This window comes from Bacillus rossius, chromosome 14 (assembly GCF_032445375.1).
Source record: "Bacillus rossius redtenbacheri isolate Brsri chromosome 14, Brsri_v3, whole genome shotgun sequence".
NCBI classification, from domain to species: Eukaryota; Metazoa; Arthropoda; class Insecta; order Phasmatodea; family Bacillidae; genus Bacillus; species Bacillus rossius.
The window spans coordinates 32,175,602-32,198,920 of NC_086341.1; the positions used below are offsets into that span (position 1 = coordinate 32,175,602).

General features: G+C 37.4%; 1 protein-coding gene across 1 annotated transcript in view; it reads left to right on the forward strand.

Annotated features, from left to right (window-relative positions):
• LOC134538761 (leucine-rich repeat-containing protein 24-like) overlaps positions 1-23,319 on the forward strand; it is a 182,483-nt gene that overhangs the window by 114,406 nt on the left and 44,758 nt on the right. The window contains exon 3 of the mRNA XM_063380248.1: positions 19,514-19,629. The gene's annotated coding sequence lies outside the window, so the exon portion shown is untranslated. The remainder of the gene's footprint in view (positions 1-19,513; positions 19,630-23,319) is intronic.

A 23,319-nucleotide genomic window follows, 5' to 3' on the forward strand; every position in this document is an offset into this window, starting at 1 on the left:
ATAAATTGTTAATGTTTTAGTTTTGTAATGTGTTCTTACTTTTAATAAATGTATTAAACATACCCGATTTTTTTTATTTCCTTGCATTACTAGTATTACCATTTAGCTACCTGTCTACCCGAGTGTCAGATTGGCGCCACGAAGTCGGTGACTAACGGGCCTGTTGTAGCATGCGCGTCATGACTGCAGCTCGAGTGCTTCGTGATGACACTTTGACGAGCTGTTGGTGGCAGGCTCAGACATTCATGAGCGCCTCATGGCGCCACAAAGTCGCGGACTAATGTACCAGTTGTGACATGCACGGTCAAGTCTATTGTTTGGGTCCCCTGGACACTGTGAGATGACATTCCTGAGTGATGAGTCACGATGCAGGCAGTGCCTCGCGCCCTAATCTCTAATCACCTAGGTCATTCGTGGTTTTACCCGAGTGTGGTTTCCCATGTTTGGCTGTCAGGTTACATTTCTACCACCACCACTCACAGACCTGCTACGACATGCACATGAGTCATGCTGGGTTTTTCCGAAGACAATGGTACTTCCATGTACTACATTCCTATTGGCGGATACAACAGAAATACTCTGTTCCTAATGTTTTTCCAAGAACAGGCAGGTCCGAGGCTATAAAAGGCCAGGATTAACTGTCGGAGCTTCATTGTGTTCTTGGAGTTTGAGTGAGCTAGTTCGTGTGTGAGTTTCGCTGCTACCACGATTCCTACCGCCACCGATACATCATCTTCTGCAGCTCCACTTCATCGTTTTCTGAGGTATGCTACATGTTTCGTTAATATTTTTATGTTTCTCAGCTTTTTCGTAGGTTATCTGATAGCTAGTTTTTTCTCTGTACACTTATGTATGGGTAACCAGGAATTGTTTAGCTTAAACTTTTAACAGTACTTTAAATATTCTAGCATTTTTGAGTTGTGCATTATTGTAGTTTTGAGGTTATGTAATCAATCATTTTGAGTTAACATTGAATACTTTTTCAGCTTTAACTTTTATGAGTAGGTAATTTAAATATTCTACCATTTTTAGGATTGTACATGAAGGAATAGCTTTGAGGTTATGTTTGCAACTTTTTTTATTTAGTAACATTACTAGTAGTTTAGGTTAGTAAGCTTGAGTGCTAGAGCTTTAAGGTTATGTTTGTAACTTTTTTATTTAGTTACATTGCTATCAGTTTAGGTTAATAAGCTTGAGGGATAGAGTTTTGAGGTTATGTTTGCAACTTTTTCGTGTTAACATCTAGCTACATTGTATTCTTAATTCTTTTGTTATAGTTCTCCGTGCGTCGAGCTACCGTTGTGTGTTCCGTACGTTGAGACCAGTCTACCGAGTGTCGTGATGATGGCGTCTACCGTTCAGAAATGCCGTTTCTGCTCTGCTACATTCACGGCAGGCCACAACCGCTACCGGCACGAGCGTCAGTGTGCTGAGAACCAGCATCGTGACCACCAACAGTGCCACCTATGTGGAAAGATGGTCGCACGCAGCGATAAGATGCAGCAGCACCTTGCATCATGTGCTGGAGCTGTCGCTACGACATCAGGCATGCGGTGTAGCTTCTGCTACAAGGCCTTCGCCCGTGCTGATTTTGCAAGACGCCATGAGAAGTCGGCTTGCGGTCTTAACCCAAACCGCATATCACATACCTGCGACAACTGTGCTAAGGAGTTCGCCAGGGCTGATAAGTTAAAAGCCCACATCAAGGTATGCAAGGGGCCTGCTCCGCCTCCAACAAAGAAGCAGAGGATGGTAGCAGTTAAGCCTGCAGTTACGCCCAAGCCTTCGACCAGCCGAACAAAGGTGGTGACCGGGACTGGTTTGGCCAATACCCACGGCTTCATCACCGCCGAAGTGGGTTTCAAGGGTAACTTGAAGACGTACGTGGCAGAAAATACGTCAAGTTCTGCCAAGGATATTTGTACGTACCTGGACTCCATCAAGAACAAAATAATCAACCAACTTGTGGAGGAGATTGAAGAGAACGGACCTCTCAAATTCAATATCGTGCTCGAGTGCGCCTACAAAAAACCCGTAGATGCCTGTGAAGACAAGAGGGCCTTCAAAACCATGAATGTCCCCCTCTACGCAGTTCATGAGGTGGAGGAGGCAGTTACCGAGTCCATCTCTAAGATCTGCAAGGAGGAGGAAGACTACATGGGTAAGGGGTCCGGATGGACTTTGTCGGCCGTTAAGCGACTACAGTTGAGAATCAACAAGCTCGATCCACTCCGTGCCAGCTCCTACATCGAATTACCTACTTCCATCAAAGACAAATACGCAGTGATAAATCCGCAAAACCTCGAAGACCACATGTGCTTTAAGTGGTCGATTCTTGTGAAGTACGTGGAAGGTGAGCATCCTGAACGTGTCAACCAGCGCTACCATGACTTGGAGGGGAAGTTCAACTTCAACAACACTGACTTCCCTACTCCAATCAAGCAAATACCACTGTTTGAAAAACAGAACCCCGGAGTCTCCATCAACATCTACAGTATCGACGAGAATCTGAATGTTGTTCCTGCACGAGTCGCTCCTGAAGAAAAAGAACATCATTTCGATCTTCTGCTCTTGGTCAATGACGATTCATCCCATTTCACCTACATCACTAATTTTTCTGCTCTGGTTCGGTCCCAAATCACTACACATCATGATGCTATTCATGTTTGTAAAAGATGCTTCAAGCATTACGATGATCGGGGTAGGGTTAGCGGGCTCACTGGTCTTCAGTGTTTGGAAAAACACCGTGAGCTCTGCAAACAGCATGCTGCTGTTAGGATGGAGATGCCATCGCCCGATCAAAACGGCCAGCCACCTGTTCTGAAGTTCAAAAACTTCCATCACAGTGATAAGATGCCCATCGTGGTATATTGCGACTTTGAAGCTATTCTAGAGAAAATCCATACATGTCACCCGAATACTGATGAGTCATACACGCTGCAGTACCAAAAGCATAAAGCATACAGCTACTGTATTTACGTGAAAGCTGATAATACCATCATTCCTGCACACCTCACTTCAGCACTTCCATCAGAGCCTGAATTGTATCGCGGTTGTGACGCAGAGGATAAGTTCATATCCCGCATTGTGGAGATTGGACATGACGTACAGAAAATATTTTCTACGTCTGTTCCTATGACCGCTCACACATGCACAAAACACTGCTTTTCTGCAAGCAAGGTGTTGTTGCTACTGTGGAGGAAAGTTCGGAGGAACTGTAAAGAAAGTTCGTGACCACAATCACTTCACCGGCGAATTTATTGGGCCTGCATGTAATGACTGCAACCTTCTCAGGCGCAGACCGAAAAAGTTGATTGTGTTCTTCCACAACCTGGCATACGATCAGAACTTCATTATCAGGAAGTTGGGGTATGATAGTAAAGACAACTTCATCATTCCGAATTCAGAGGAGAAGCTGATAACTTTTTCCAAGAAGTTACATGATAAGTTCAGCATTCAGTTTGTCGATACGTTCCGTTTTATGAGTCGGGGTCTTGCTTCGCTCGCTGAGTTCTTGCCTGCAGACAAGTTTATAAGTACTACTGAGTTTTTCGCGCCTGATGAGTTGGAGTTGGTTACCCGCAAGGGTGTCTTCCCGTATGATTTTGTGGATTCTTTTGCTCGACTAGATGATACTCGTCTTCCATCCATCGATGATTTCTACAATAGTCTGACTGATTCCATGATTTCAGAGATGGAGTACGCTCATGCAGTGAAAGTCTGGGACAAGTTTCAGTGTGCTACTTTGGGGGAGTACGCTGACTTGTATCTAAAGACAGATGTCCTGATTTTGGCGGATGTATTCGAGAATTTCCGTTCCATATGTTTGGAGACATACAGCCTAGATCCGTCTCACTATGTTTCTTGTCCAGGGTTCGCTTTCGATGCGATGCTTCGAACCACAGGCGTACAGCTAGAGCTTCTTACCGATTATGATATGTACATGTTTGTGGAGGCTGGTATTAGGGGGGGAGTAGCGCAAAGCATTAAACGTCATTGCGTAGCCAATAACTCCTACATACCTGAGACATATGATGCATCCAAGCCATCCACATTCCTGGAGTACATTGATGCAAATAATTTGTACGGGTGGGCGATGTCTCTGCCGCTTCCAATTCGGCATTTCCAATGGGCAGACACATCAATTGATGTCGTGTCTGTCCCAGATGATTCTCCTACAGGCTACATTATTGAGTGTGATGTGGAGTACCCTCCCGAGCTCCATGAAAGTCATAAAGACCTGCCATTTCTCCCCATAAATCAGTGTCCGCCCGGCTCAAATCAATCAAAGTTGATGACAACACTTGAAAATAAAGAGCACTACATTGTCCACTACAAAAACCTCCAGCAAGCGGTATCTCATGGGCTGAGAGTGACTAAGATACATCGAGTCCTGCAGTTTGAGCAGTCGGCATGGTTGGAGCCCTATATTCGGCTGAATACCAACAAGCGGAAAGCAGCAGCCAACGAGTTCGAGAAGGAGTTCTTTAAGCTCGCTGTGAACTCGACATTTGGTAAACTGATGGAAAATAAAAGGCGGAGGCTCAAAATGGAGTTGGTGTGCTCTGAGAAGAGGTTCAAGAAGTTGGTGTGTCGTCCGTCCTTCAAGGACCGTACAATGTACGAACCGAATTTGTCTCTAGTCCACCTTAATCACGAGACCATCATTTTCGACAAGCCGATCTATGCCGGACTGGCCGTACTAGATCTTTCAAAGACTCTCATGTACGACTTCCACTACAATACCATGAAACCCCGTTACCATGACAATATTCACCTGATGTATATGGATACAGACAGTTTTGTGTATGAGATCCAGACAACAGACTTTTACTCAGACCTCAAAGCCGACCCTACACTGATGGCTAAATTCGACACCAGCTGCTACCCTTCCGACCACCCATGCTTCTCCCCCATCAACAAGAAAGTTGTCGGTAAATTCAAAGATGAATGTGGGGGAGAAGTGATGGAGGAGTTTGTAAGCCTACGGGCCAAACTCTACGCCTACAGGTGTGGTGGTAAGAGCGAGAAAAAGGCCAAGGGCATCCAGCGATGTGTGGTCAAAAACCACATAACATTCGATGACTACCTGGAAGCCCTGCAAGACCACCGCACAATGAGGGCAGGCGTTAGAGCAATTCGCTCCCATCAGCACATACTCTATACTGAGTACAGCAATAAGCTGGCCATAACGTGGGAGGACGACAAACGGCTGATCTGCGAAGATGGTATCCACACAGTACCCCACGGATATGTTGGAGGCGGCAATAATTTTTTTTCTGTAAATAGTTTTTGATTTAAATAGTTTGGCAGTTTGGTAGTTGTTTCCATTTGTTGTATAGTTTTTCTGTTTTTGCTGTACAGTTTATGTTTTTGATTTATAGTTTCCATTTTTGTTGTAAAGTTTCAGTTTTTTTATGTGTAGTTTTTGTTTTTGCTCCATTTTTGTTGTGTAAAATATGTTCTTAATTTAATAAATATAATTTTACCTACATATTGTTTATTATTTTTAATATAGAACCTATATCCCACGAGGTACTGATACTTATAAATGTCTTACAGAATGGTGAAATGTAATTATACACAAACATTAAAATATCTGCTTCCATGCAGCTTTTAAAACACGAGTACGCAAACATGAACTTGTTTATAAAAGTGAAATTGAACGCAGACATTACAAATATCTGCTTCCGTGCAGCTTTAAAACACGAGTACGCAAACATGAACTTGTTTATAAAAGTGAAATTGAACGCAGACTTTACAAATATCTGCTTCCGTGCAGCTTTAAAACACGAGTACGCAAACATGAACTTGTTTATAAAAGTGAAATTGAACGCAGACATTAAAAATATCTGCTTCCATGCAGCTTTTAAACACATGTACGCAAACATGAACTTGTTTATAAAAGTGAAATTGAACGCAGACATTAAAAATATCTGCTTCCATGCAGCTTTAAAACATGTGTACGCAAACATGAGAAGAGATTATTACTTGTGAGTTAGGACTCTGAAAATTTTTTGGCCAGCTAAGATGGAGTAATAAATGTTTTTTTTTAAATTATCATTACTTTAACTAACGCATCCACAACGATAGTATTGATAACATATATTTTAGTTAAAACCTATAAGTGATAAGACTTTAAGAAAAAACTGTCGGTTACAACAACAAAATGACTGTGGATTTTGTGGATTTTGTGGATTCTGTGGATTTTGGTCTATAAGGTTCATAACAATGTTGGTAGAGAATTGTAACTCGACCTTACATACACTAACATACTTTATAAACCTACAGCCGATGACGACATCCATCAGATGAAATCAAGATGGCAGTCTCCACTAAATAAGATGGTCCCTCCAGCAGACAACGATGGTATATATTTTTCCCCCTGATTTTCTAAGTTAATAATTATGATTTTCCAAGATGGTGGATGTAATGAAAAATTGTAACATGAATGAGTGGGGTGTTCGATGACGATGCCATTGTAACAGAGGGGTGGGGGTGCTAGATGATGTACTTGTAATTTAGAGGAGTGGGGTGTTCGATACGTAGGTTTTTAATTAAAATTTTATTAAATAATATTTTTTTAATTTTATTTTAAAATTTTGATTATTTAATTTTTTAAATTTTAAATTTTTTTTCATTAAAATCGGATAATAAATAAAGATTTTCAAGATGGCGGACGAAACTCAAAATAGAGGAATGTTGTAGAAAACAAAATGGCCACCGTACTTGATGTAATCCAAGATGGTCGCCGGAAGTGACGTAATCCAAGATGGTCGCAGGAAGGGACGCAATCTAAGATGGCCGCCGGAAGTGACGCAATCTAAGATGGCCGCCGGAAGTGAAGTAATCCAAGATGGCCGCCGGAAGTGACGTCATCCAAGATGGCCGCTGGAAGTGACGTCATCCAAGATGGCCGCCTCGAATCCCCGAATCCCCCTCCCCCCTCCCCTGTCCCCATATGAACCAAATACACCTACTCACGTAACACGGCGCATTGACGCCAGTGGCCGTGCAGGGCTGCCAGTCAGTTCCGAACCTGGCATCGCGGTCTGGACTCTCGTGTTTGTAAAAATATATAGTGAACACTTTATGTAATAAAGAACACTGTGTAGAGGAAGGGAGCCAAATATGGAATACCTTTATGATTTTGATTGATAATAATGTCAGTTTTTATATATTTCTTACAAGGTAATGGTTATTTGTTGGACACGCATTTTTTATGACACATTAATATTTAGAACTTAAAAGTCTTATCACATTTAAAATGGTGAATTTTTTTATTTATAGATATACTGTTAGGCCATTGGAAAAAGTGGTACCTAATATGGAATATTGTTAATTTAGTTTACAAACTGTCATTTTTGCCACAAATGACTTAATTACACGTGTTTTGAATTTAAGAAAATTTCAGGTAATATGTACATATATGTAAATGCAAATCAGTATTTGCAATATTCACACACAAACATGTCGTTTTCTGCACCAGAACAGTCACAGTGGCACCACTGTTCACACTCCAAACACTGAATCCACATAATCACTGAATCACAATAAAAGCACCTTCGTCATTATGTCACATTACTCCAACCTCTTGCAAATCGGGGTCTGAAGCATCACTTATGCTGATTGTGTCTTCATCCGAAACACTGTCATGTCTCCTTTTCTTCCGTTCTTGCTTCTTATGTGAAACCAATCCGCTGCATGAAGGCTGTGTATTTTGTATTTGAAGGTTAGCTTCTGGTGTAGAAGCCTTATTAATTTTTTGGAAGAACATGTAGTGCCCTTTTGGTGATTGGTAGCTACAGTTTTCTGACGAACTTGTTTCAGTTATTCCTCCAAATTGGCTTTATATGGCGACGATGTCAAAAGTGCCGCTTTCCCTGGTGCTCGTCCTTTTTGTGGGCCTTTCCTTCCAGCCATTTGAGGGATAGGAACAATTTTCTCTGTCCCAACGACGTTGGTTTGTGATCCATAGTTGTGTATTGTTAGTGCAGGTCCAGTAACTGCAGTGGGATTTTCAATATTTTCTTGCTTAGCAGCAAGGAAATCCTTGTCTTCAAATACTCCACGATTCACCGGATAGAGTCCTGTTGTTTTAAATACATTAACAGCAATACAACCAGTCTGGACTTTTAAATAAGCTTTGCCAAACAATTCTGCTATATCATAATGTGTCACTGGTCTTCCAGTTGACCTCATATGCAGGCGCAATTCCTCACTGTAATAGGCGTTTAAAGGGCCCTTGAAAGTTTTATCAAGTGGCTGCATGCGATGTGTTGAATGCGGTGGTGAACACAAAATGCTTACACCATTCTCGCGTGCGAGGTCAATAACCTCGATATTTCGGGCATGTGTGTAGTGGCCATCTAGTATTAATAATACAGGATCCTCTTTGGGCGGTTTTACTTTTGAAATAAAATGACGAAACCACTGTGTGAAAATATTGGACTGTATTCAGCCACTAGGATGACATGTGACAATTCTACCAGGCACTCATATTTTTCCTTGGAAATATAAGTAAAGGGGGAACAAATGTTCCTCCTGCACTCATGCATGTGACTGCCGTGACAAGTGAACCTCTTTCTGCTGATGTGAGTGACCCGACTTGCTTGCTGCCCTTTAAAGCCAGAACAGACTGTATTTTTTATTGAACAACAGAGAGGCCAGTTTCGTCGACATTAAACATTTTATCTGGAGGATAGTAATAAGTTTCAAATTCACCTTCAAGAAAATCGAAAAATGCTGCCACATTTGCTTTATAAAATCCCTTAGCTGTGTTAAAGGATGTTCCTGTGGGCTTTCTGATTGTGATGACATCTTTGTGACGCTTAATAAATAAGTCAAGCCACTTGCGACCAGCGGTCTCATGTTGTTTGGAAAATGGATTTGGTATGTCGTTAACAACTGCCAACTGGTACGCTAGCCTTTTGATATCACGCCTTGTTAGACCATAGCATTTTTTTCCATTATTAATATATAATCTACTAACCTTTTTTCCAGCTCTGGCGGAAACACTGGACGTCTGCCTAGGTTCGATTTACTTGCTTGCGCTGGTGTTTCGTCATTTTTATATACCAGACGAAACAAAGTAGTTCGTGGAACATTAAATGCAGTTGCTGCCTTTTTATAACCCATTGAACCACTTCTCATTTCTGTTATTACTTTCTCCATGTCATCTGCATTCCACTTCTTTCGTTGTGGAGTACTGTGCTTCTTTTTCCGGCCAGACATAATTCTGTAAATAAAATTAGTAATTGTCAGAACACTTAAATATACTGTATCAAATATGGAATACTATTCCATATTAGGAACACAAAAGTATTCCATAATAGGTACATTACCAGATTTTTATATAAGTTGTGAGAGTTCCAACACTACATAAATGAATAGCTTGAACTATAAGTTTAAACCTTTCACTAGCCAACTAGTAATTAAATACTAAGCGTAAAAGGGATTATATATTTTTAATCTGTATACAGCGCTTACCTTGCACAACCTTTTAGAGGATAAAAAACGAAAAGTCGACCACCTCAGACAAACAACGCATCTATACTGAACTGCTGGCACATACAAAAGATATGGCCATGAATGAGCTCCCACTTAGCTATCTGGTACAGTTCTGCCACGTTGCATTTCCTGGAAATGTAAGTATTCCATATTAGGAACGTATTCCATATTTGGCTCCCTTCCTCTACAAAATATATTTTTAAAATATGTATCGAGGTTACCCAAATTGCATTGGGCTCGCGACAGCATAAGGTAAAGTGTGTTTATATAAGAAAATGCATATATACTATTATGTTTCATAATTTCTTAAAATTTAGACAAAATTGTCTCTTGGCACTATAAAAAGTCAACCATAAATGTATATTGAATTATACTAGCTTATTATTATGTGTATAACGTGAAAATAACGTTAAAGGCGAAAAAACATACACTCTAGACCATGGAAGTGTGGGTTAGGAAAATTGGTTTAAAGCGTAAAGTAGTAGTCTTGCCATCGGTCAGGGGAATGCACAGAAAAAAAACTTCACAAGGAAATTCCTCATTTATATCAATCAATTTGTTTTCATTTTTTCACCAATTACACATTAAGAAAAAACATTACATGATATCATATATGTACAATTGAAACAAAGTTGACAAACTTGGAGGCCGGTGTAAATACCTGTAGCCCATATAAAATGCGTCCACAAGGAGATATACAAATACAATGTTTACATCAATGCCATACATGTAATTTAACATTTATTTGAACGTTCTATAATAAAAACTGACAGAATCGCGTTCATTTAAGTTTAACACGTAAATCACTATCCTGCCATTTGGCTGGAGCAAGCGTGAACCGAGCCCTTATCGCTAACTCGACTAAACTTAAGCCTTGTCCGAATTAAAGTACTCAGATGTGTACTTGTTACCTTGCTTTCTTCACCTTCACATGTGGCGTACTTAAAGAATCCAGACTGTTAACATTTTATTGGCAAAAATATAACTGAAATTATTAATTTTTACACTTTATTGGAGTCACACAAATTTGCTCGAATCTAATTAAAATTCTTCATTTTGAAAAGAAAAAAAGTCGACATTGGTTTGTAAGTTCTAATATACATGGAAATGTTTATTTTTATATTCAGTTTATAAATACCAGTGATATAAAAAGTGAAAATCATTTACAAGTCTTTAAATTACGTCAATTTTTATCAAATATAACCTACAATTATTTTCCAAAAATTTTGACGTTTCTGTGACTCGAAGTAAGCGAGAAGTATACCTAGGCAATCGTTTCCTTTCACACTGTATTTTGTTTTTGGAAGTGTAACCAGAAATACTCATGTAAACTTACAGATATTTGTACATTGGTACATTTGCATGACAACAAGTGTCACTACAAAGTAGTTTGCGCAGTAATACTGCGTTCAGATTTTTACCCAAGCATTTTTGCTTTGTGTTCTGTTTCCCAGTACCTCCTAGTGTTAAAAATATTTTAAACCGTTCCCTGAATAGCCTACTGCGCATATTAATATGCATGATATAACAAAATAAGGACAAATTTTTCATTATTCGATAGTTTTAAAAACTGTGCTTGAATATAAATTAAAAAAAATATTAAACTATACGCCAGTTTTATGAACAAATAGTATTATCTCGAAAAACGTAGTTCAATCATACAAAAATAACTATAGCCATTTGTTGTATAAAGTTACATCAAATTTATTGTAGTATTAAAAAATATTTACAATTGAATCTTTTGTAAAAGTAGGGTAAAGTAAGGTAATTTCGTGATAAAATTCATTTTTCGCTAATAAATATTGTTTTATTCAACAATTACTGTCGTATTTGGGCAAAATCGTTTAACATTTGTGTAATACTAACATTATAAGTAATATACTTACCATTATATACATCTTTTCAACACAAAATTTAATTTCAAATTTTAAATGGTTTGACAGGTAATTTCGTGATATGGGTATCTAATTTCGTGATAGGGGTTAGGCAATTTCGTGATACAATAACAATACAAATATTTTCAAACAAATACCAACTATAATAACAAATAATATAATTTTAACTTGTAACATGCATTCTAATTGCTTTTTTCTTCATTTCATCATAAAAAAAATTTCAAATAACCTTCGAAAAATTAGGTTTAGTCTAGTTTATTTAGATGCGTACATCGCTCAACTCACTTTCAGCATTAGCACAATTATCATACATGAAAACTAGTTCCCCAGAATCAGCAGGTTTGCACTCTTCGTGATAAGGCATCAAGCAATAACAGCATTGTAGCCATTTAGCGCCATTTCTTATTTGAACGTCTCTGAAATAACTGTTCCCGCACATACCACAGATCCAATCTTCATCAAGAATTTGGACTTCCTTTGATTTTGTCTTGCATTCGCGAAGTTCTGGACCAGATATGGACGGTTCTAATGTTGGTGTCGAAGCTTTTGAAGTTGATGGGACAATCTTGGAAGTTGATGGAACAGCCTTGGAAGTTGATGGGACAATCTTGGAAGTTGATGGGACAGCCTTGGAAGTTGATGGGATATTCTTGTAAATTGATGGAACATTCTTGGAAGTTCATGGAACAGCTTTGGAAGTTGATGGGACAATCTTGGAAGTTGATGGGACAGCCTTGGAAGTTGATGGGACAATCTTGGAAGTTGATGGGACAATCTTGGAATTTGATGGAACAGCCTTGGAAGTTGATGGGACAATCTTGGAAGTTGATGGGTCAGCCTTGGAAGTTGATGGTGTAGCCTTAATAGTTGATGGGACAGCCTTGGAAGTTGATGGGGTAGCCTTGGACGTTGATGGGGTAGCCTTTGTGGTTGATAAGATATCCTTCGATGATGACATTACAGGATTCGATGTTGGTAGGGCAGCATCTAAAGTTGAAGTGGCAGGTCTCAATGATGCGTATTTTATTGACCCCAAGATGGTAATTTATCCTACTGGAGTAAGGCATCTTGCACTTGAGTCTCGCTTTCTCTTTCCTTTGTTAATGAGGGTGTCTCTTCACATTGATGGCAGGACCAAGATCTTGTCAGCTACCAATATCTGATCCTTTTCCGGCTGTTCTTGAGGTAGAGGCTTGTTCGTTAGTTTGGAGGGTTCAAAAGCTTCCTTAGGAATAGCACACTTGTTGAATGGATAAATTCCCGTTTTCTTGAAAGAATTTGTAATGTTCTTAGTGCAGAAGCTCCCAATAAAGGCAGTATTCATAATCGTATGAAAATTTGTTCTATTTGGTTTTTCCATTGGATTTTCCTTCATGTAGGAGTTAAGACGTTGACCCAATGTGATTTTAAGGATTTGTAAACTCCTACATCTAACGGTTGCAAAAAATGAGTTGTATGGGCTGGGAAAGTAAATAAAAAAAATCTGATTTTCTTTCGCAAACGAAATAACTTCAGGGTTAATATGCGATGCGTGTGAATCCATGAAGAGGATGACTGGTCGAGCAGGAGGAATGGAGGCTACAAAGAACTGGAACCATTCAAAGAACAGATCACTGTTAATCCACCCTTTTGGAGAGAACTTCACTATTGCATTAGGCAAACAATCTCTCTTTAGGTTATCGTTCCACCTGACACCTTTGAAAATAATCATAGGCGGAATCCATGTCCCATTTGCGCACACACATCCCAAAAGTGTATGTGATTCTCCCCTGTCTGCATAAACTCTCTTATAAACATATCGCTTTCCCACTGCTGTTACAACTTTGTTTGCTTTCGCGACATACGAAAGACCTGTTTCGTCACAGTTCCATAGCCTATCAGGTGCTTCTTTGATATCCAATCGGTCCAGTAATTCCTCTAATTTAATATAAAAATCCCAAATGATTTCTTCATTTGCCATAGAAGCCTTGTATGCTGCAAGGTTTTCTGGAGCTCTTAATGAGAGGTTGTACCTACTCTTGAAATTTGTCCACCACCATTTGCTAGCACTTTCACAGTCAGAATTTAATAAATTTTCACGGCCGGCACTTTTTGCGAGTTCATGTGCTACTTTCCTTACTGTAGAAACAGTTAAACCAAATCCTAACTCTTGCATCTCTATGATGTAATTATACAGACTAATTTCTAGGTTTGAAGTGAGAGCGAATGGTCTTCCTAGTTTTGGCAGAGGTTCATTTCTGTTTTCACAGGGGATATTTTTTAAATAGTCTCTTAGTGTACTCCATGGCACACCCATTTCCTCGGAGGCTTTATAAAGTGAACAATTTTGTTGTTTAACTAATTCAGCAGCTGCAATTAACTGTCTGGAGTCATATTTGCTGTATTTACTTCTTGCTTTATTCATCATTCAACTTTAAAATAAAAAAATAGCCAATGTATTTTTGTGATAGCATATAGGTAATTTCGTGACACACTATAATTAGCTTTCTAAGTGAAACTAAGTTATTGTAAACTTAATTTACAACACAAACTCTCATAATAATTTTGTTCTAACAAGCTTAGAAAACTTACAAGATCAATTCATATTAAAGGCTTTGAAAATTTATCTTTAGCAAGGACAAAAATGCTAAGAAACGCCATGAACAACATAAGCAATAACAACTGTATGCAGAAGCACAAAATCATAAAATTATTAACACTGTAAGAGGTTTATATTCTCTACAAAACTGTGTATTAAATGCTAACATACCATGTACATGGATCCTTTTATGAATATTCGAAGTTAAACCTGCAAAAGAGTACTCATATTTAACGAAACTTTGCTTACTTTTACGAAAACTTTTGTTTTGTGACGTTGACGCATTCCAAGACACGAACGATACATACCACACTATTTAGCGGAGAACGCTGAAACTACCAGACCAAAATTCAGCTCCAAAAAACCGCTGGTATTTTCGTTACAAACGTAATAAAAAATGTCACGAAATTACCTGTGTCACGAAATTACCTTACTTTACCCTACAGGAAATTTTTCTGTGCTGTTCTGACAGCACTTGTGACGTCACTTCGGCGACGAGTACGTATAAGTATATACTTCAGGCGAATCCGGACACAGCCTAACATTATTAGCAATATTTGATTTTATATATATTAATTAATTATAAATAATCAATTATATATTAATTACTATATTAATTATATGTAAATATAGTAAAAGTTATCTGAGATGCCATTTTTCTGAACTTTCGATTCACGCGGCTGACTTCATTAGCGAACGTTGTGTGCGAGAGTCGGTTATCAGCGAAGTGATTTCACAGAGATAACGCTATACCTCACAACAGGTTTATCTCAACTCTCGGTACGCAAGCTAAATGCAATTTCTTGGTATGCAATCTACGAAAAAATAATATACCTCTCGAGGTTTCTGAGCGAACGCGAATTGCTCACCGACAATGATATTCTTAGAAGAATGTGTGTAGACCTGTTTCACATTAATTTTTCAGCTAGAGCTTCGGTCATCTATAGCTTGTCTCATCTAGCTTGTCTCATCCTTAAGTTTGCAGTGTGCCTTTTAATGTGCATTTACTTTCTCTTTCCAATGCACGATTTCTGCTATTACCGCTGCACTTTTTTCAGTGTGTTATGTTCAAGCCAAAATTTAAAAAAAGGTTGTATGCACAACTAATAAAGTATTGAAAATGTTGGTAAATTTATCTGAAATTTTGTATTTTGTGACACAAATTTTGAATTCAGAATTTTTATAAAAAACTTATTCTTGTATTTAATCGAGTATAATTTGATAATAGTAAGTTTTTACTTATAGGGAGACGTAACTAAAATATGTCATTTTGGTTTTAATCATTATTGTTGACAAATAAAGTATGGTTCTTTTGAGCAGAACACATAATATAATAGACGGCCTTGTAATTAATAGTGATCGACTACTACAAATAGTTTTTTCCTATAAAATAATATGTGTTAGCGTTGAATTTTTTTCTTTTGTAATAACTACAACTATAATAATACTTTCATTGGGCAATATTTAATTGTCTTAAGGCCCTGTCACACTGATACATATTTGGAGGGGGAGTACTGGAAGTAAAATTACTTCCAATTTTCTCCATAAAATATATTTGGACAGTTAACCTTAATTTTTTTTAATCATGTCACAATATCAAAATTTACTTTTGCTTAGATGTATCTCAACTTTTCAATTATTAAATTAAATAATGCATTATAGTGCGAAGTGAAATTTTGAACTTGTTATGGTATTTTTGTATATTTAATTTTTTTGAAAATGAATAAATTAAACTAACAGTAATATTCGCTTCATAATAAAATAAATGATGAGCGATTTTTTAAAGAGATAGAAATATAATATTCTTTTTACACATTGGTTTCGCAAACGACATTCATATAAACATTATTTTTGTTACTTCACTTTTTTAACCTCTTTAATCGCCCATGAGTTCTTCGCCATTTTAAAGATTCGTTGTGGGGAAACGGATGTTAATTTTTTTTTGCTACACCGATTTCGGTTGGCCGATTGCATCCAACATCAAGATATTTTATAAACTGTCCCGTATGCAAAATATTTCATTGAAACTCAAAGAATCCAACTTGTCAAACAAACATGGCTTTACTTGAGACGTTTTTAGTGACGTTATAACCCTCCAATTTTTTTGATGCAACATACTGAAAGGCGTTTGAAGCGAAAATTTGACGAAGGTCTTTTTGAAAAATCAATATGTGGTAAGATTAATATAATTAAACCTTTACGTAACTCGCGGGTCGTATTCCAGAACGTGTCCATATTTCAGTAAGGAACCAAATCGGCAAACATTTTAATAAACAGTGACCTGCGCGAGACTAGAAACTCGTTTCAACGCATTTTAGCAGACGTTTCGCTACTATCAATACAATTGTTACGAAAAAAATACTAGAGCAGCACCATCGCACAAAAATTAAACGGCGTTTCTAATTTTTGAAGTACTTGTAATGTTGCGATTATTTATTTTTATCACCATTGAAGTGTACAAAAATATTCCAGGATATTTTCACTATCACGATGTTTCATTTGGCACACCAACACGCTTGGTACGTCCCCTGATGATCACAAAAATGACTATATAAATGTTAATGGTGCCAGACGCGGATCCGCTATATGGACGAAAACAACGAAAAAGTGAGCTCTACCCATGCGCGGAATTTGGGTAGCAAATAGGCAAATGATAGGGCACCAAGATCCGTTACTTAAAAATAAGCGACTGGGCGTGTCCTATCTTGCACTAATAATGCGGTTAGGGCACAGGTGTAGCATATTAAAAACCTAAACCCTATTTTTGTGATTTTCAATAACGGTCTTATTGTCTCAGGTTAAGACTACCAAGATTTTAATCAGTTTTAATGAATTTTTGCTTTCGCCTATTTTATTTCCTTCAATAAATGTATTTTAAAGTGTACTTATAAGTCACATAGCTTCATTAATAATCGGTTTGGGCGCTTGGATTTTGTTTTGAAACTGTAAGTTTATTGTGCCCGCATATAAAATTATGTCTCGGGTTTTAGTGTATAAATTAGTACAGAGGACATTCAGTGATCAGAAATATTCGCGGATTCGTTTCGCGACAGGTGAAATTGCAAACACTTGTACCTGCTTGCGGCATCTACGATCGGCCCTGTGTTGGTACAATGGGAAGGGCTATAGGTAGGGACCGGAAAAATTCGCGGGTTCAATGACCTGCAGGATGAACTCCATAGTTCTACGTACACTCGGTCAAATGTCACCCACTCATTGGCTGCTGTCTTGTGAGACGTCCCAACGTAGCAGTCTGTGATTCGATAAAGCTTTGGTCGGGCGTTCCTTATTGGCCCAGAGTCATCAAGGTGAGTTGTGAGCCAATGGCAGAGGCAGCACTGAGGTATAACAATTTTTATTTTAGCCTATCGCGAAATGAATTCGCGAATTTTTCCGGTCTCTAGCTATAGGCACTATCTCAGAAAACCCCCTCCCCCCCTCCTTTTCCCTTTCCTCACACACACACATACTTATAACATAATCCCTCAGATATTAAAAAATCCAGAGAGAATAACAATCTACCCTAGGTGTCAAATGACCTTCGGATTCAGTTGAATTTAAAGGTCTTAAGATAATTGTTTGTCATTTCTGTATGTAAGTTGCCTTTTTTATTGTAATTTGTTCTTAAATTTCCGATGAACCCAAATTTTTAATTGTGACTTTCTAAGACGTCAGAAATGTGCTTAAATAGCTTTTTAATGTGGTTAAAAATTTTAACTCCGTTTTTTTATTGGGAGTTATTCTATATTTCCCATCAAACCCTTAGGTTATCAATCCCTCTCAGAATTCCAAGCTGTTCGCCACTGGATTAGCCCACAGTTCATGCTGATATTATATGCCTGCGCCAATAGAAAACCTGCGAGCTAAGGAAGTGTCAAATTGTGATCAGCCATTTTCGAGACACTCATGAAGTTATCAACCAATGAATAAAATACATCGCCAAATTTGCAAGAGGGACATGGGAGTTTGTCTTACGGGTCAATGAACCCTCGAAATTTTTCAGTGCCTATCGTTATCTTAACGACGGACGGCTAGATTGCGACGAAAATGTAGAAATGGGAGATTTGAAATTATTTTATCTGCCACATTTCTATTTGTCTAAGCTATCATTGGCCGCAACACAAAAAAAAAATAATTGCAGATATGGTGCTGAACGTAGCCTGTAAGATGACAACCAACAAATAAATATCTAGCTTAGAAAGGCTATTTGTGGAATTGTGTATGAAATATATGTGGCCTTCCGTTTCGATGTGTGATTAATCAATCAAGTCGACTATAAGTCATTTCACGCAAAAAGCAATTTGGTGTAGATCCTGCGAAAGTGTTGTATAGTGTATTTATGCTTCGAAAGGCGTAATGTTAACAGCTTTTCGACTTGTTTATTAATATTATTAACGTTTTAACTGTGAACTTTTGTGAATTTATTAAATTCCTGTCACACTCGCGCAATCGCGCGCGTCTGATGTGTCAAGAGCTGACGTTGCAGATGCGTGCATGTCATTTGATTGGTTCATGTGACCTGTGACGTGAGGTGCTGATGGTACGGTTGTGTGGAGCGGCTACGTCTGACCGGAGCTGGCGAATTGATAATCAGACAGCACCAGCTTCATATGACGTCATTAACAATATTACGTAAGATAGCGCGAAAAATATATTTTCCTTACAAAAAATTTAATTTTAGGTTTTTATAATTTCGTCTTAGGCGTCACTTTATTGTATTAGTTTTCCGTTAAGTTAAGAAGTACTCAAAAACGTAAATACATGCATTAAAAGTTGGCAGGCATAAAAATAACATATTTGGTCCAAATATATATATGAAACTCTCAATTAGTTAAATTTTCAAGAAATACATAGCATATCAATTATAGAACACTTAAACTAATCTCTATTTTATATAAAGCTCTCAAGTAAAGCCAAGATAAATATGTATAATAATCTACAGTGCTGCTGCTCTCTATGTATTGTTATGTGAAACATACGCAAGAGACAGATCAATTATTGTGGCTCGCTGCTAAATAAAACGCATCAGATATCATGGGCGAACAACACGGTCAGACAGATCAAACAGATGCCAACGTGGGAGAGGTTTTTACACTAAGAAAATATAGCAGAAAAATTAAAATAAAACAGTTAAGTAATATGTTTACGAGGGAGCAGTTACGTAACTTATTTACCAACAACAGAATTATCTGTATTTTATCCAAAACATTATGAACCGTAGGTCATGTGTTACAGGAACAGTCCAATGGTACTAACAATCCATGAAATGACTTCCTATATCACATTTTATATGAGTTTATACAACCGTACTTTTTCTTAGTGCTGTTTTAACTTAAGCACGGAAAACTCATTACCGGTATGTGGAGAAACGGAACACTTAATTTATGCAAGCGTATCGCAAATTAAGTTTTCTACCTGTTTGTAAAATAAATGCCATGTTATAAAAATGCTTAGAATATTTAGTTAATGCCACTCCTTTCAGGAAAATACGTACAAACAAGTCAAAATGTTCGCTTATTTATTTTTGCAGTTCAGTCCGTACGAAGAAAACCCAGTTGAAATTTACTCCGCGAAGGCTGTTTATAGAAGTCATGCATTCGGCAAGCCACAGAACGCTGCAATGCTGAGTGGCTGGCGTTATAAAAGGTAAGAAAACAAGTCGCACAGATTATTAAAAAAAAAATCAAGGTGTAAATTTTTTTATTTCCCTTAAAATACCTTTATTAAATTAAGCTAAAATAAAGATTTCGAGCTGTTTTTCCAGCTTGAAGTAATATAGAACGTGATATAAGTTGTATGTCCTAATGAAAATGAAAATAATTAACTTCCAAAATAGTACATGACTATTGAATATTGAATTAAAATTCAAATATGTAACCATATTCTTGTAGAACATTTCAGTAGATTCCTTTTAAAAAAAAAAACATATTGTTTTCACACGGCATTAGTTCTACGGTCTCACAAACACATAGTTATGAATATCGCGGTACAAGTTCACTAATATTTTCCCGAATACACAAAAAACGTGTGAAGCGTTTAGAAAAAAAATATTAAATGAAATATTTAGCAGTACAGGCAGTGAGATTAATGCCCATCTTGGCTGTAAGTCGAGGTTATGTTTGCCTATAACAAAACATATTTTATTCTAATACAAATTTTAATTTAAGGCCCCGGTGGTTGAAAGGTCGGACCAAACGTCCCCTGACGGCTTCAAACCTAGGAATTTCGCAAGAGGTGGAAACGTGACGGACGTTGCCGTGGGCTTGTGAAATTTATCGGGTTGTTCACATTGTTTCCGCCAAAGCTCAGTCCTTGTCTCATCACCGACTCATCGTCTCTAAAAACATAATTATCGACTACATATTAAGGACCCACTCAGTCAGGAACGTATCTGTGTTAGTGAGATGGCATGATAAGTGCGACTCTCGCTGGTGCTTCTAGCGCGGTGCCACCTCTAAAACCCAAGGGCTGTGAGGCGCGCAATCTTCTCGTCGTGCATAGGGAAACCATGAGATTCGAGCGGTAACCATTACATTACATGGCAAGGAGATGAAGATAAGTATAACACAAGTCCTCTGTTCCTTTCAAGAATATGTATTAAAAACACGCGTTTCAGCCCTTTCCACTTTCCTAAAGATACAGTTTAATTACTAAATATGGTAAAAAGAACTAACCACAAGCCCTCGGAGCTTTTTTAGTTGCGTTTCGTTAGCATAAACCACTATTATATCTTCAGAAGTTTTTAAATTGCGTGGTTCCCTTTGAAGTTCTGCACAACGTATGTGTGCCCGGGTAGGGCACCTTAAGTGCTAAATCAATAATCGAGAATGTTAACATCGATACCAGTTAGATAGTAACGAATCCCCTTTGAAACAATTAGAAAATATTAGCATATGTTCTCTTTTTAAGATAAAATTAGACACACTTCAAATATTTATCACAATCTGTGGTTCTTTTCGTTGACGATTTCAATTAGCATTTTTTTTTGCAAACCATTCTTATGCACTGGGTAATCTTTGTACTTAAATCTTTATATCTAATGTTTTGTTTGTAAATCTTTAGTCGTTTTTATTTACAAATTTTGATATGTATAACGAACGCATAATATTATTATATTAATAAACTTAGCATGTTACAAACGTCGCTATATTTATTGCCATTTATTTTTTCCGAAACTTTCTTTAGTGTTTAGTGTGTGTTAAAACTTTGTAAAATTGTCTGTGTTTCGTTGTTGGCTGGGTTTATTTCAAGCACATGTCTACTATCAGCCCACCAATCACAGCCGTCCAGTGCGGAAGCAAACGCGTCCTGGACGGTCCGACCAAATAGGGCAATGACTTTCTGGCAGACGTTCGCCAATAAAAGATCGCTGTAGCAGACATACCTCATTGCAGTCTAAAGAGTGATCTGATTTTTTCTTGTAAAAGTATAGGCCTCTAGCTATATTATATATATATATTAATACATGGCACATGTCCATGTAAATTAATCAAGCAACAGTCAAATAGTTCTTGAAATGGGTCCAGTATTTCTTGAGTGTAACCATTACAAACAAAAACTTACCGTCTCTTTGAAATATTATCACTCATATCCATTGTTTAAAACTAAAACTAAAATATTTTTGTCCTCTTTGTAACATAATTTAATAGATTAAGTACATATTGAATACAATGTTCTATAGGCCTACTTCACTGTTTTGAATTGAATAGCTCTGATTGTGAACCTGAAGTATTATTTGAAATTCGATCTTATCTTACCTTCTTCGGGTAACGAAAATTTCCAAATTTCCGGTATGGTGCTCAAACTCTGGAAACATGTCGTTTTACATTCATACATAACAAATAGATTATGTTTGAGCATTTAAACATTTCTTTTTCATTTAGTTTCGATAGGTTTTAATGCCATCCCTGTAGGTTTAGGCTAATGATCGCCTTACTTTCCTGTGAACATAAGCTATTGCCTGCAGGAAGCATGGCTTCGAACCCGATCGCTGGAGGAAAATTCCTTAGCCTTTCTCAGCAGCCTCGCTACAAAAAAGAGATAGGAAAAGAACGACGCCATTCCAATATGATTTCAAACGTTTTTCTGTCATAAAAGTTTTTATCGCTAAAAATTGAAGAGGCTTATGTTCATGAGAGATTTACAAAGCTAATAACCTAGTGTCCATTTGTAATATTATTTAAATTATTTTTACTCCCGAAACTTCATTAATAACTTCACATAAATTTTTTCACGTTAAAATTCTGAAAAATTCAGGTTACAAATTATCGAGGTATCTTCGTAAATTTACCGTTATCTTCGTAAATATACGGGTACTTTAAACATAAATCCATGAAAATAATCTTGTTATTCTGGCAAAACATTCGAAAAATTCTTAGACTCCTGCAAAAACGTTTTTATTTCTACTACGCGAGTGTTTACTTGAAAAACAGAACTCGGAAGACAGAATACGGTGTAGTTTCTATGAAAAATCAGTTATTTAATATAACGAAGAACTTTTCGTTTATTTGAGGTGAATACTTAATTGAAAATTCCATAAATTTACTGTAATTTCTAAGTGTGTAGTCATTATTAACTTCATAAATTCCCCAAAATTATTTTGAATGTTTTAACAAAGCTAAATCTATTCAAATGAAACAATAAACTTATTTAGGTTTCTATCCATTCCTATTAAGTAAACGTGAGTGATCTCAGGTGCTGACAGCAGAAAGTTGAAGGAAGTCCATGGAGAGATTCAATCTCAGCGATGCGAGTGAACTCACGTAATCAACAGGTGGGAAAACTGGCGAGGAAAAAGAGAGGTAGAGATATGTCACATGTTCTGTGTTAAATTTGTCAGCTGTTTTGGGTTCAGTTTTAATTGTCACGGTTCAGTTTTAATCGTCACAGCCTCAACAGCTGTTTCACGATCTGTAAAAGCATATTAAGATACAAGCTTGCAAGCTTGATTCAAGTTTTTAAATCTATACTATTCTCCACGCATCCACATTGAAACAAGCGAGCATAAGCTTAAGTCAAGCTAACATAAGCTTAAATTAAGTTTGCAGTTACAAGTTAACTTTTCTAGCCTCATTCTGGCTTATTTAAAGCATTTGAATGCAAGTTTTTGAGTCATAATTATCAAACTTGAACATAAACTAAACTTGAGTCAAGCTCACACAACGAGTCTAATTCGAGTCACTCTGCAAGTTTACAGCAGGCCAAAATACTACTTAATTATTAAACACTAAAAAAAATAATGAAAACGTGTTGTTACATAAAGGTTTATACCAAAGAAGTGATTAAAGCCATTGTGCTACGAAGAAATGATTTGTGCAGGCTTTGATAAAAATCTTT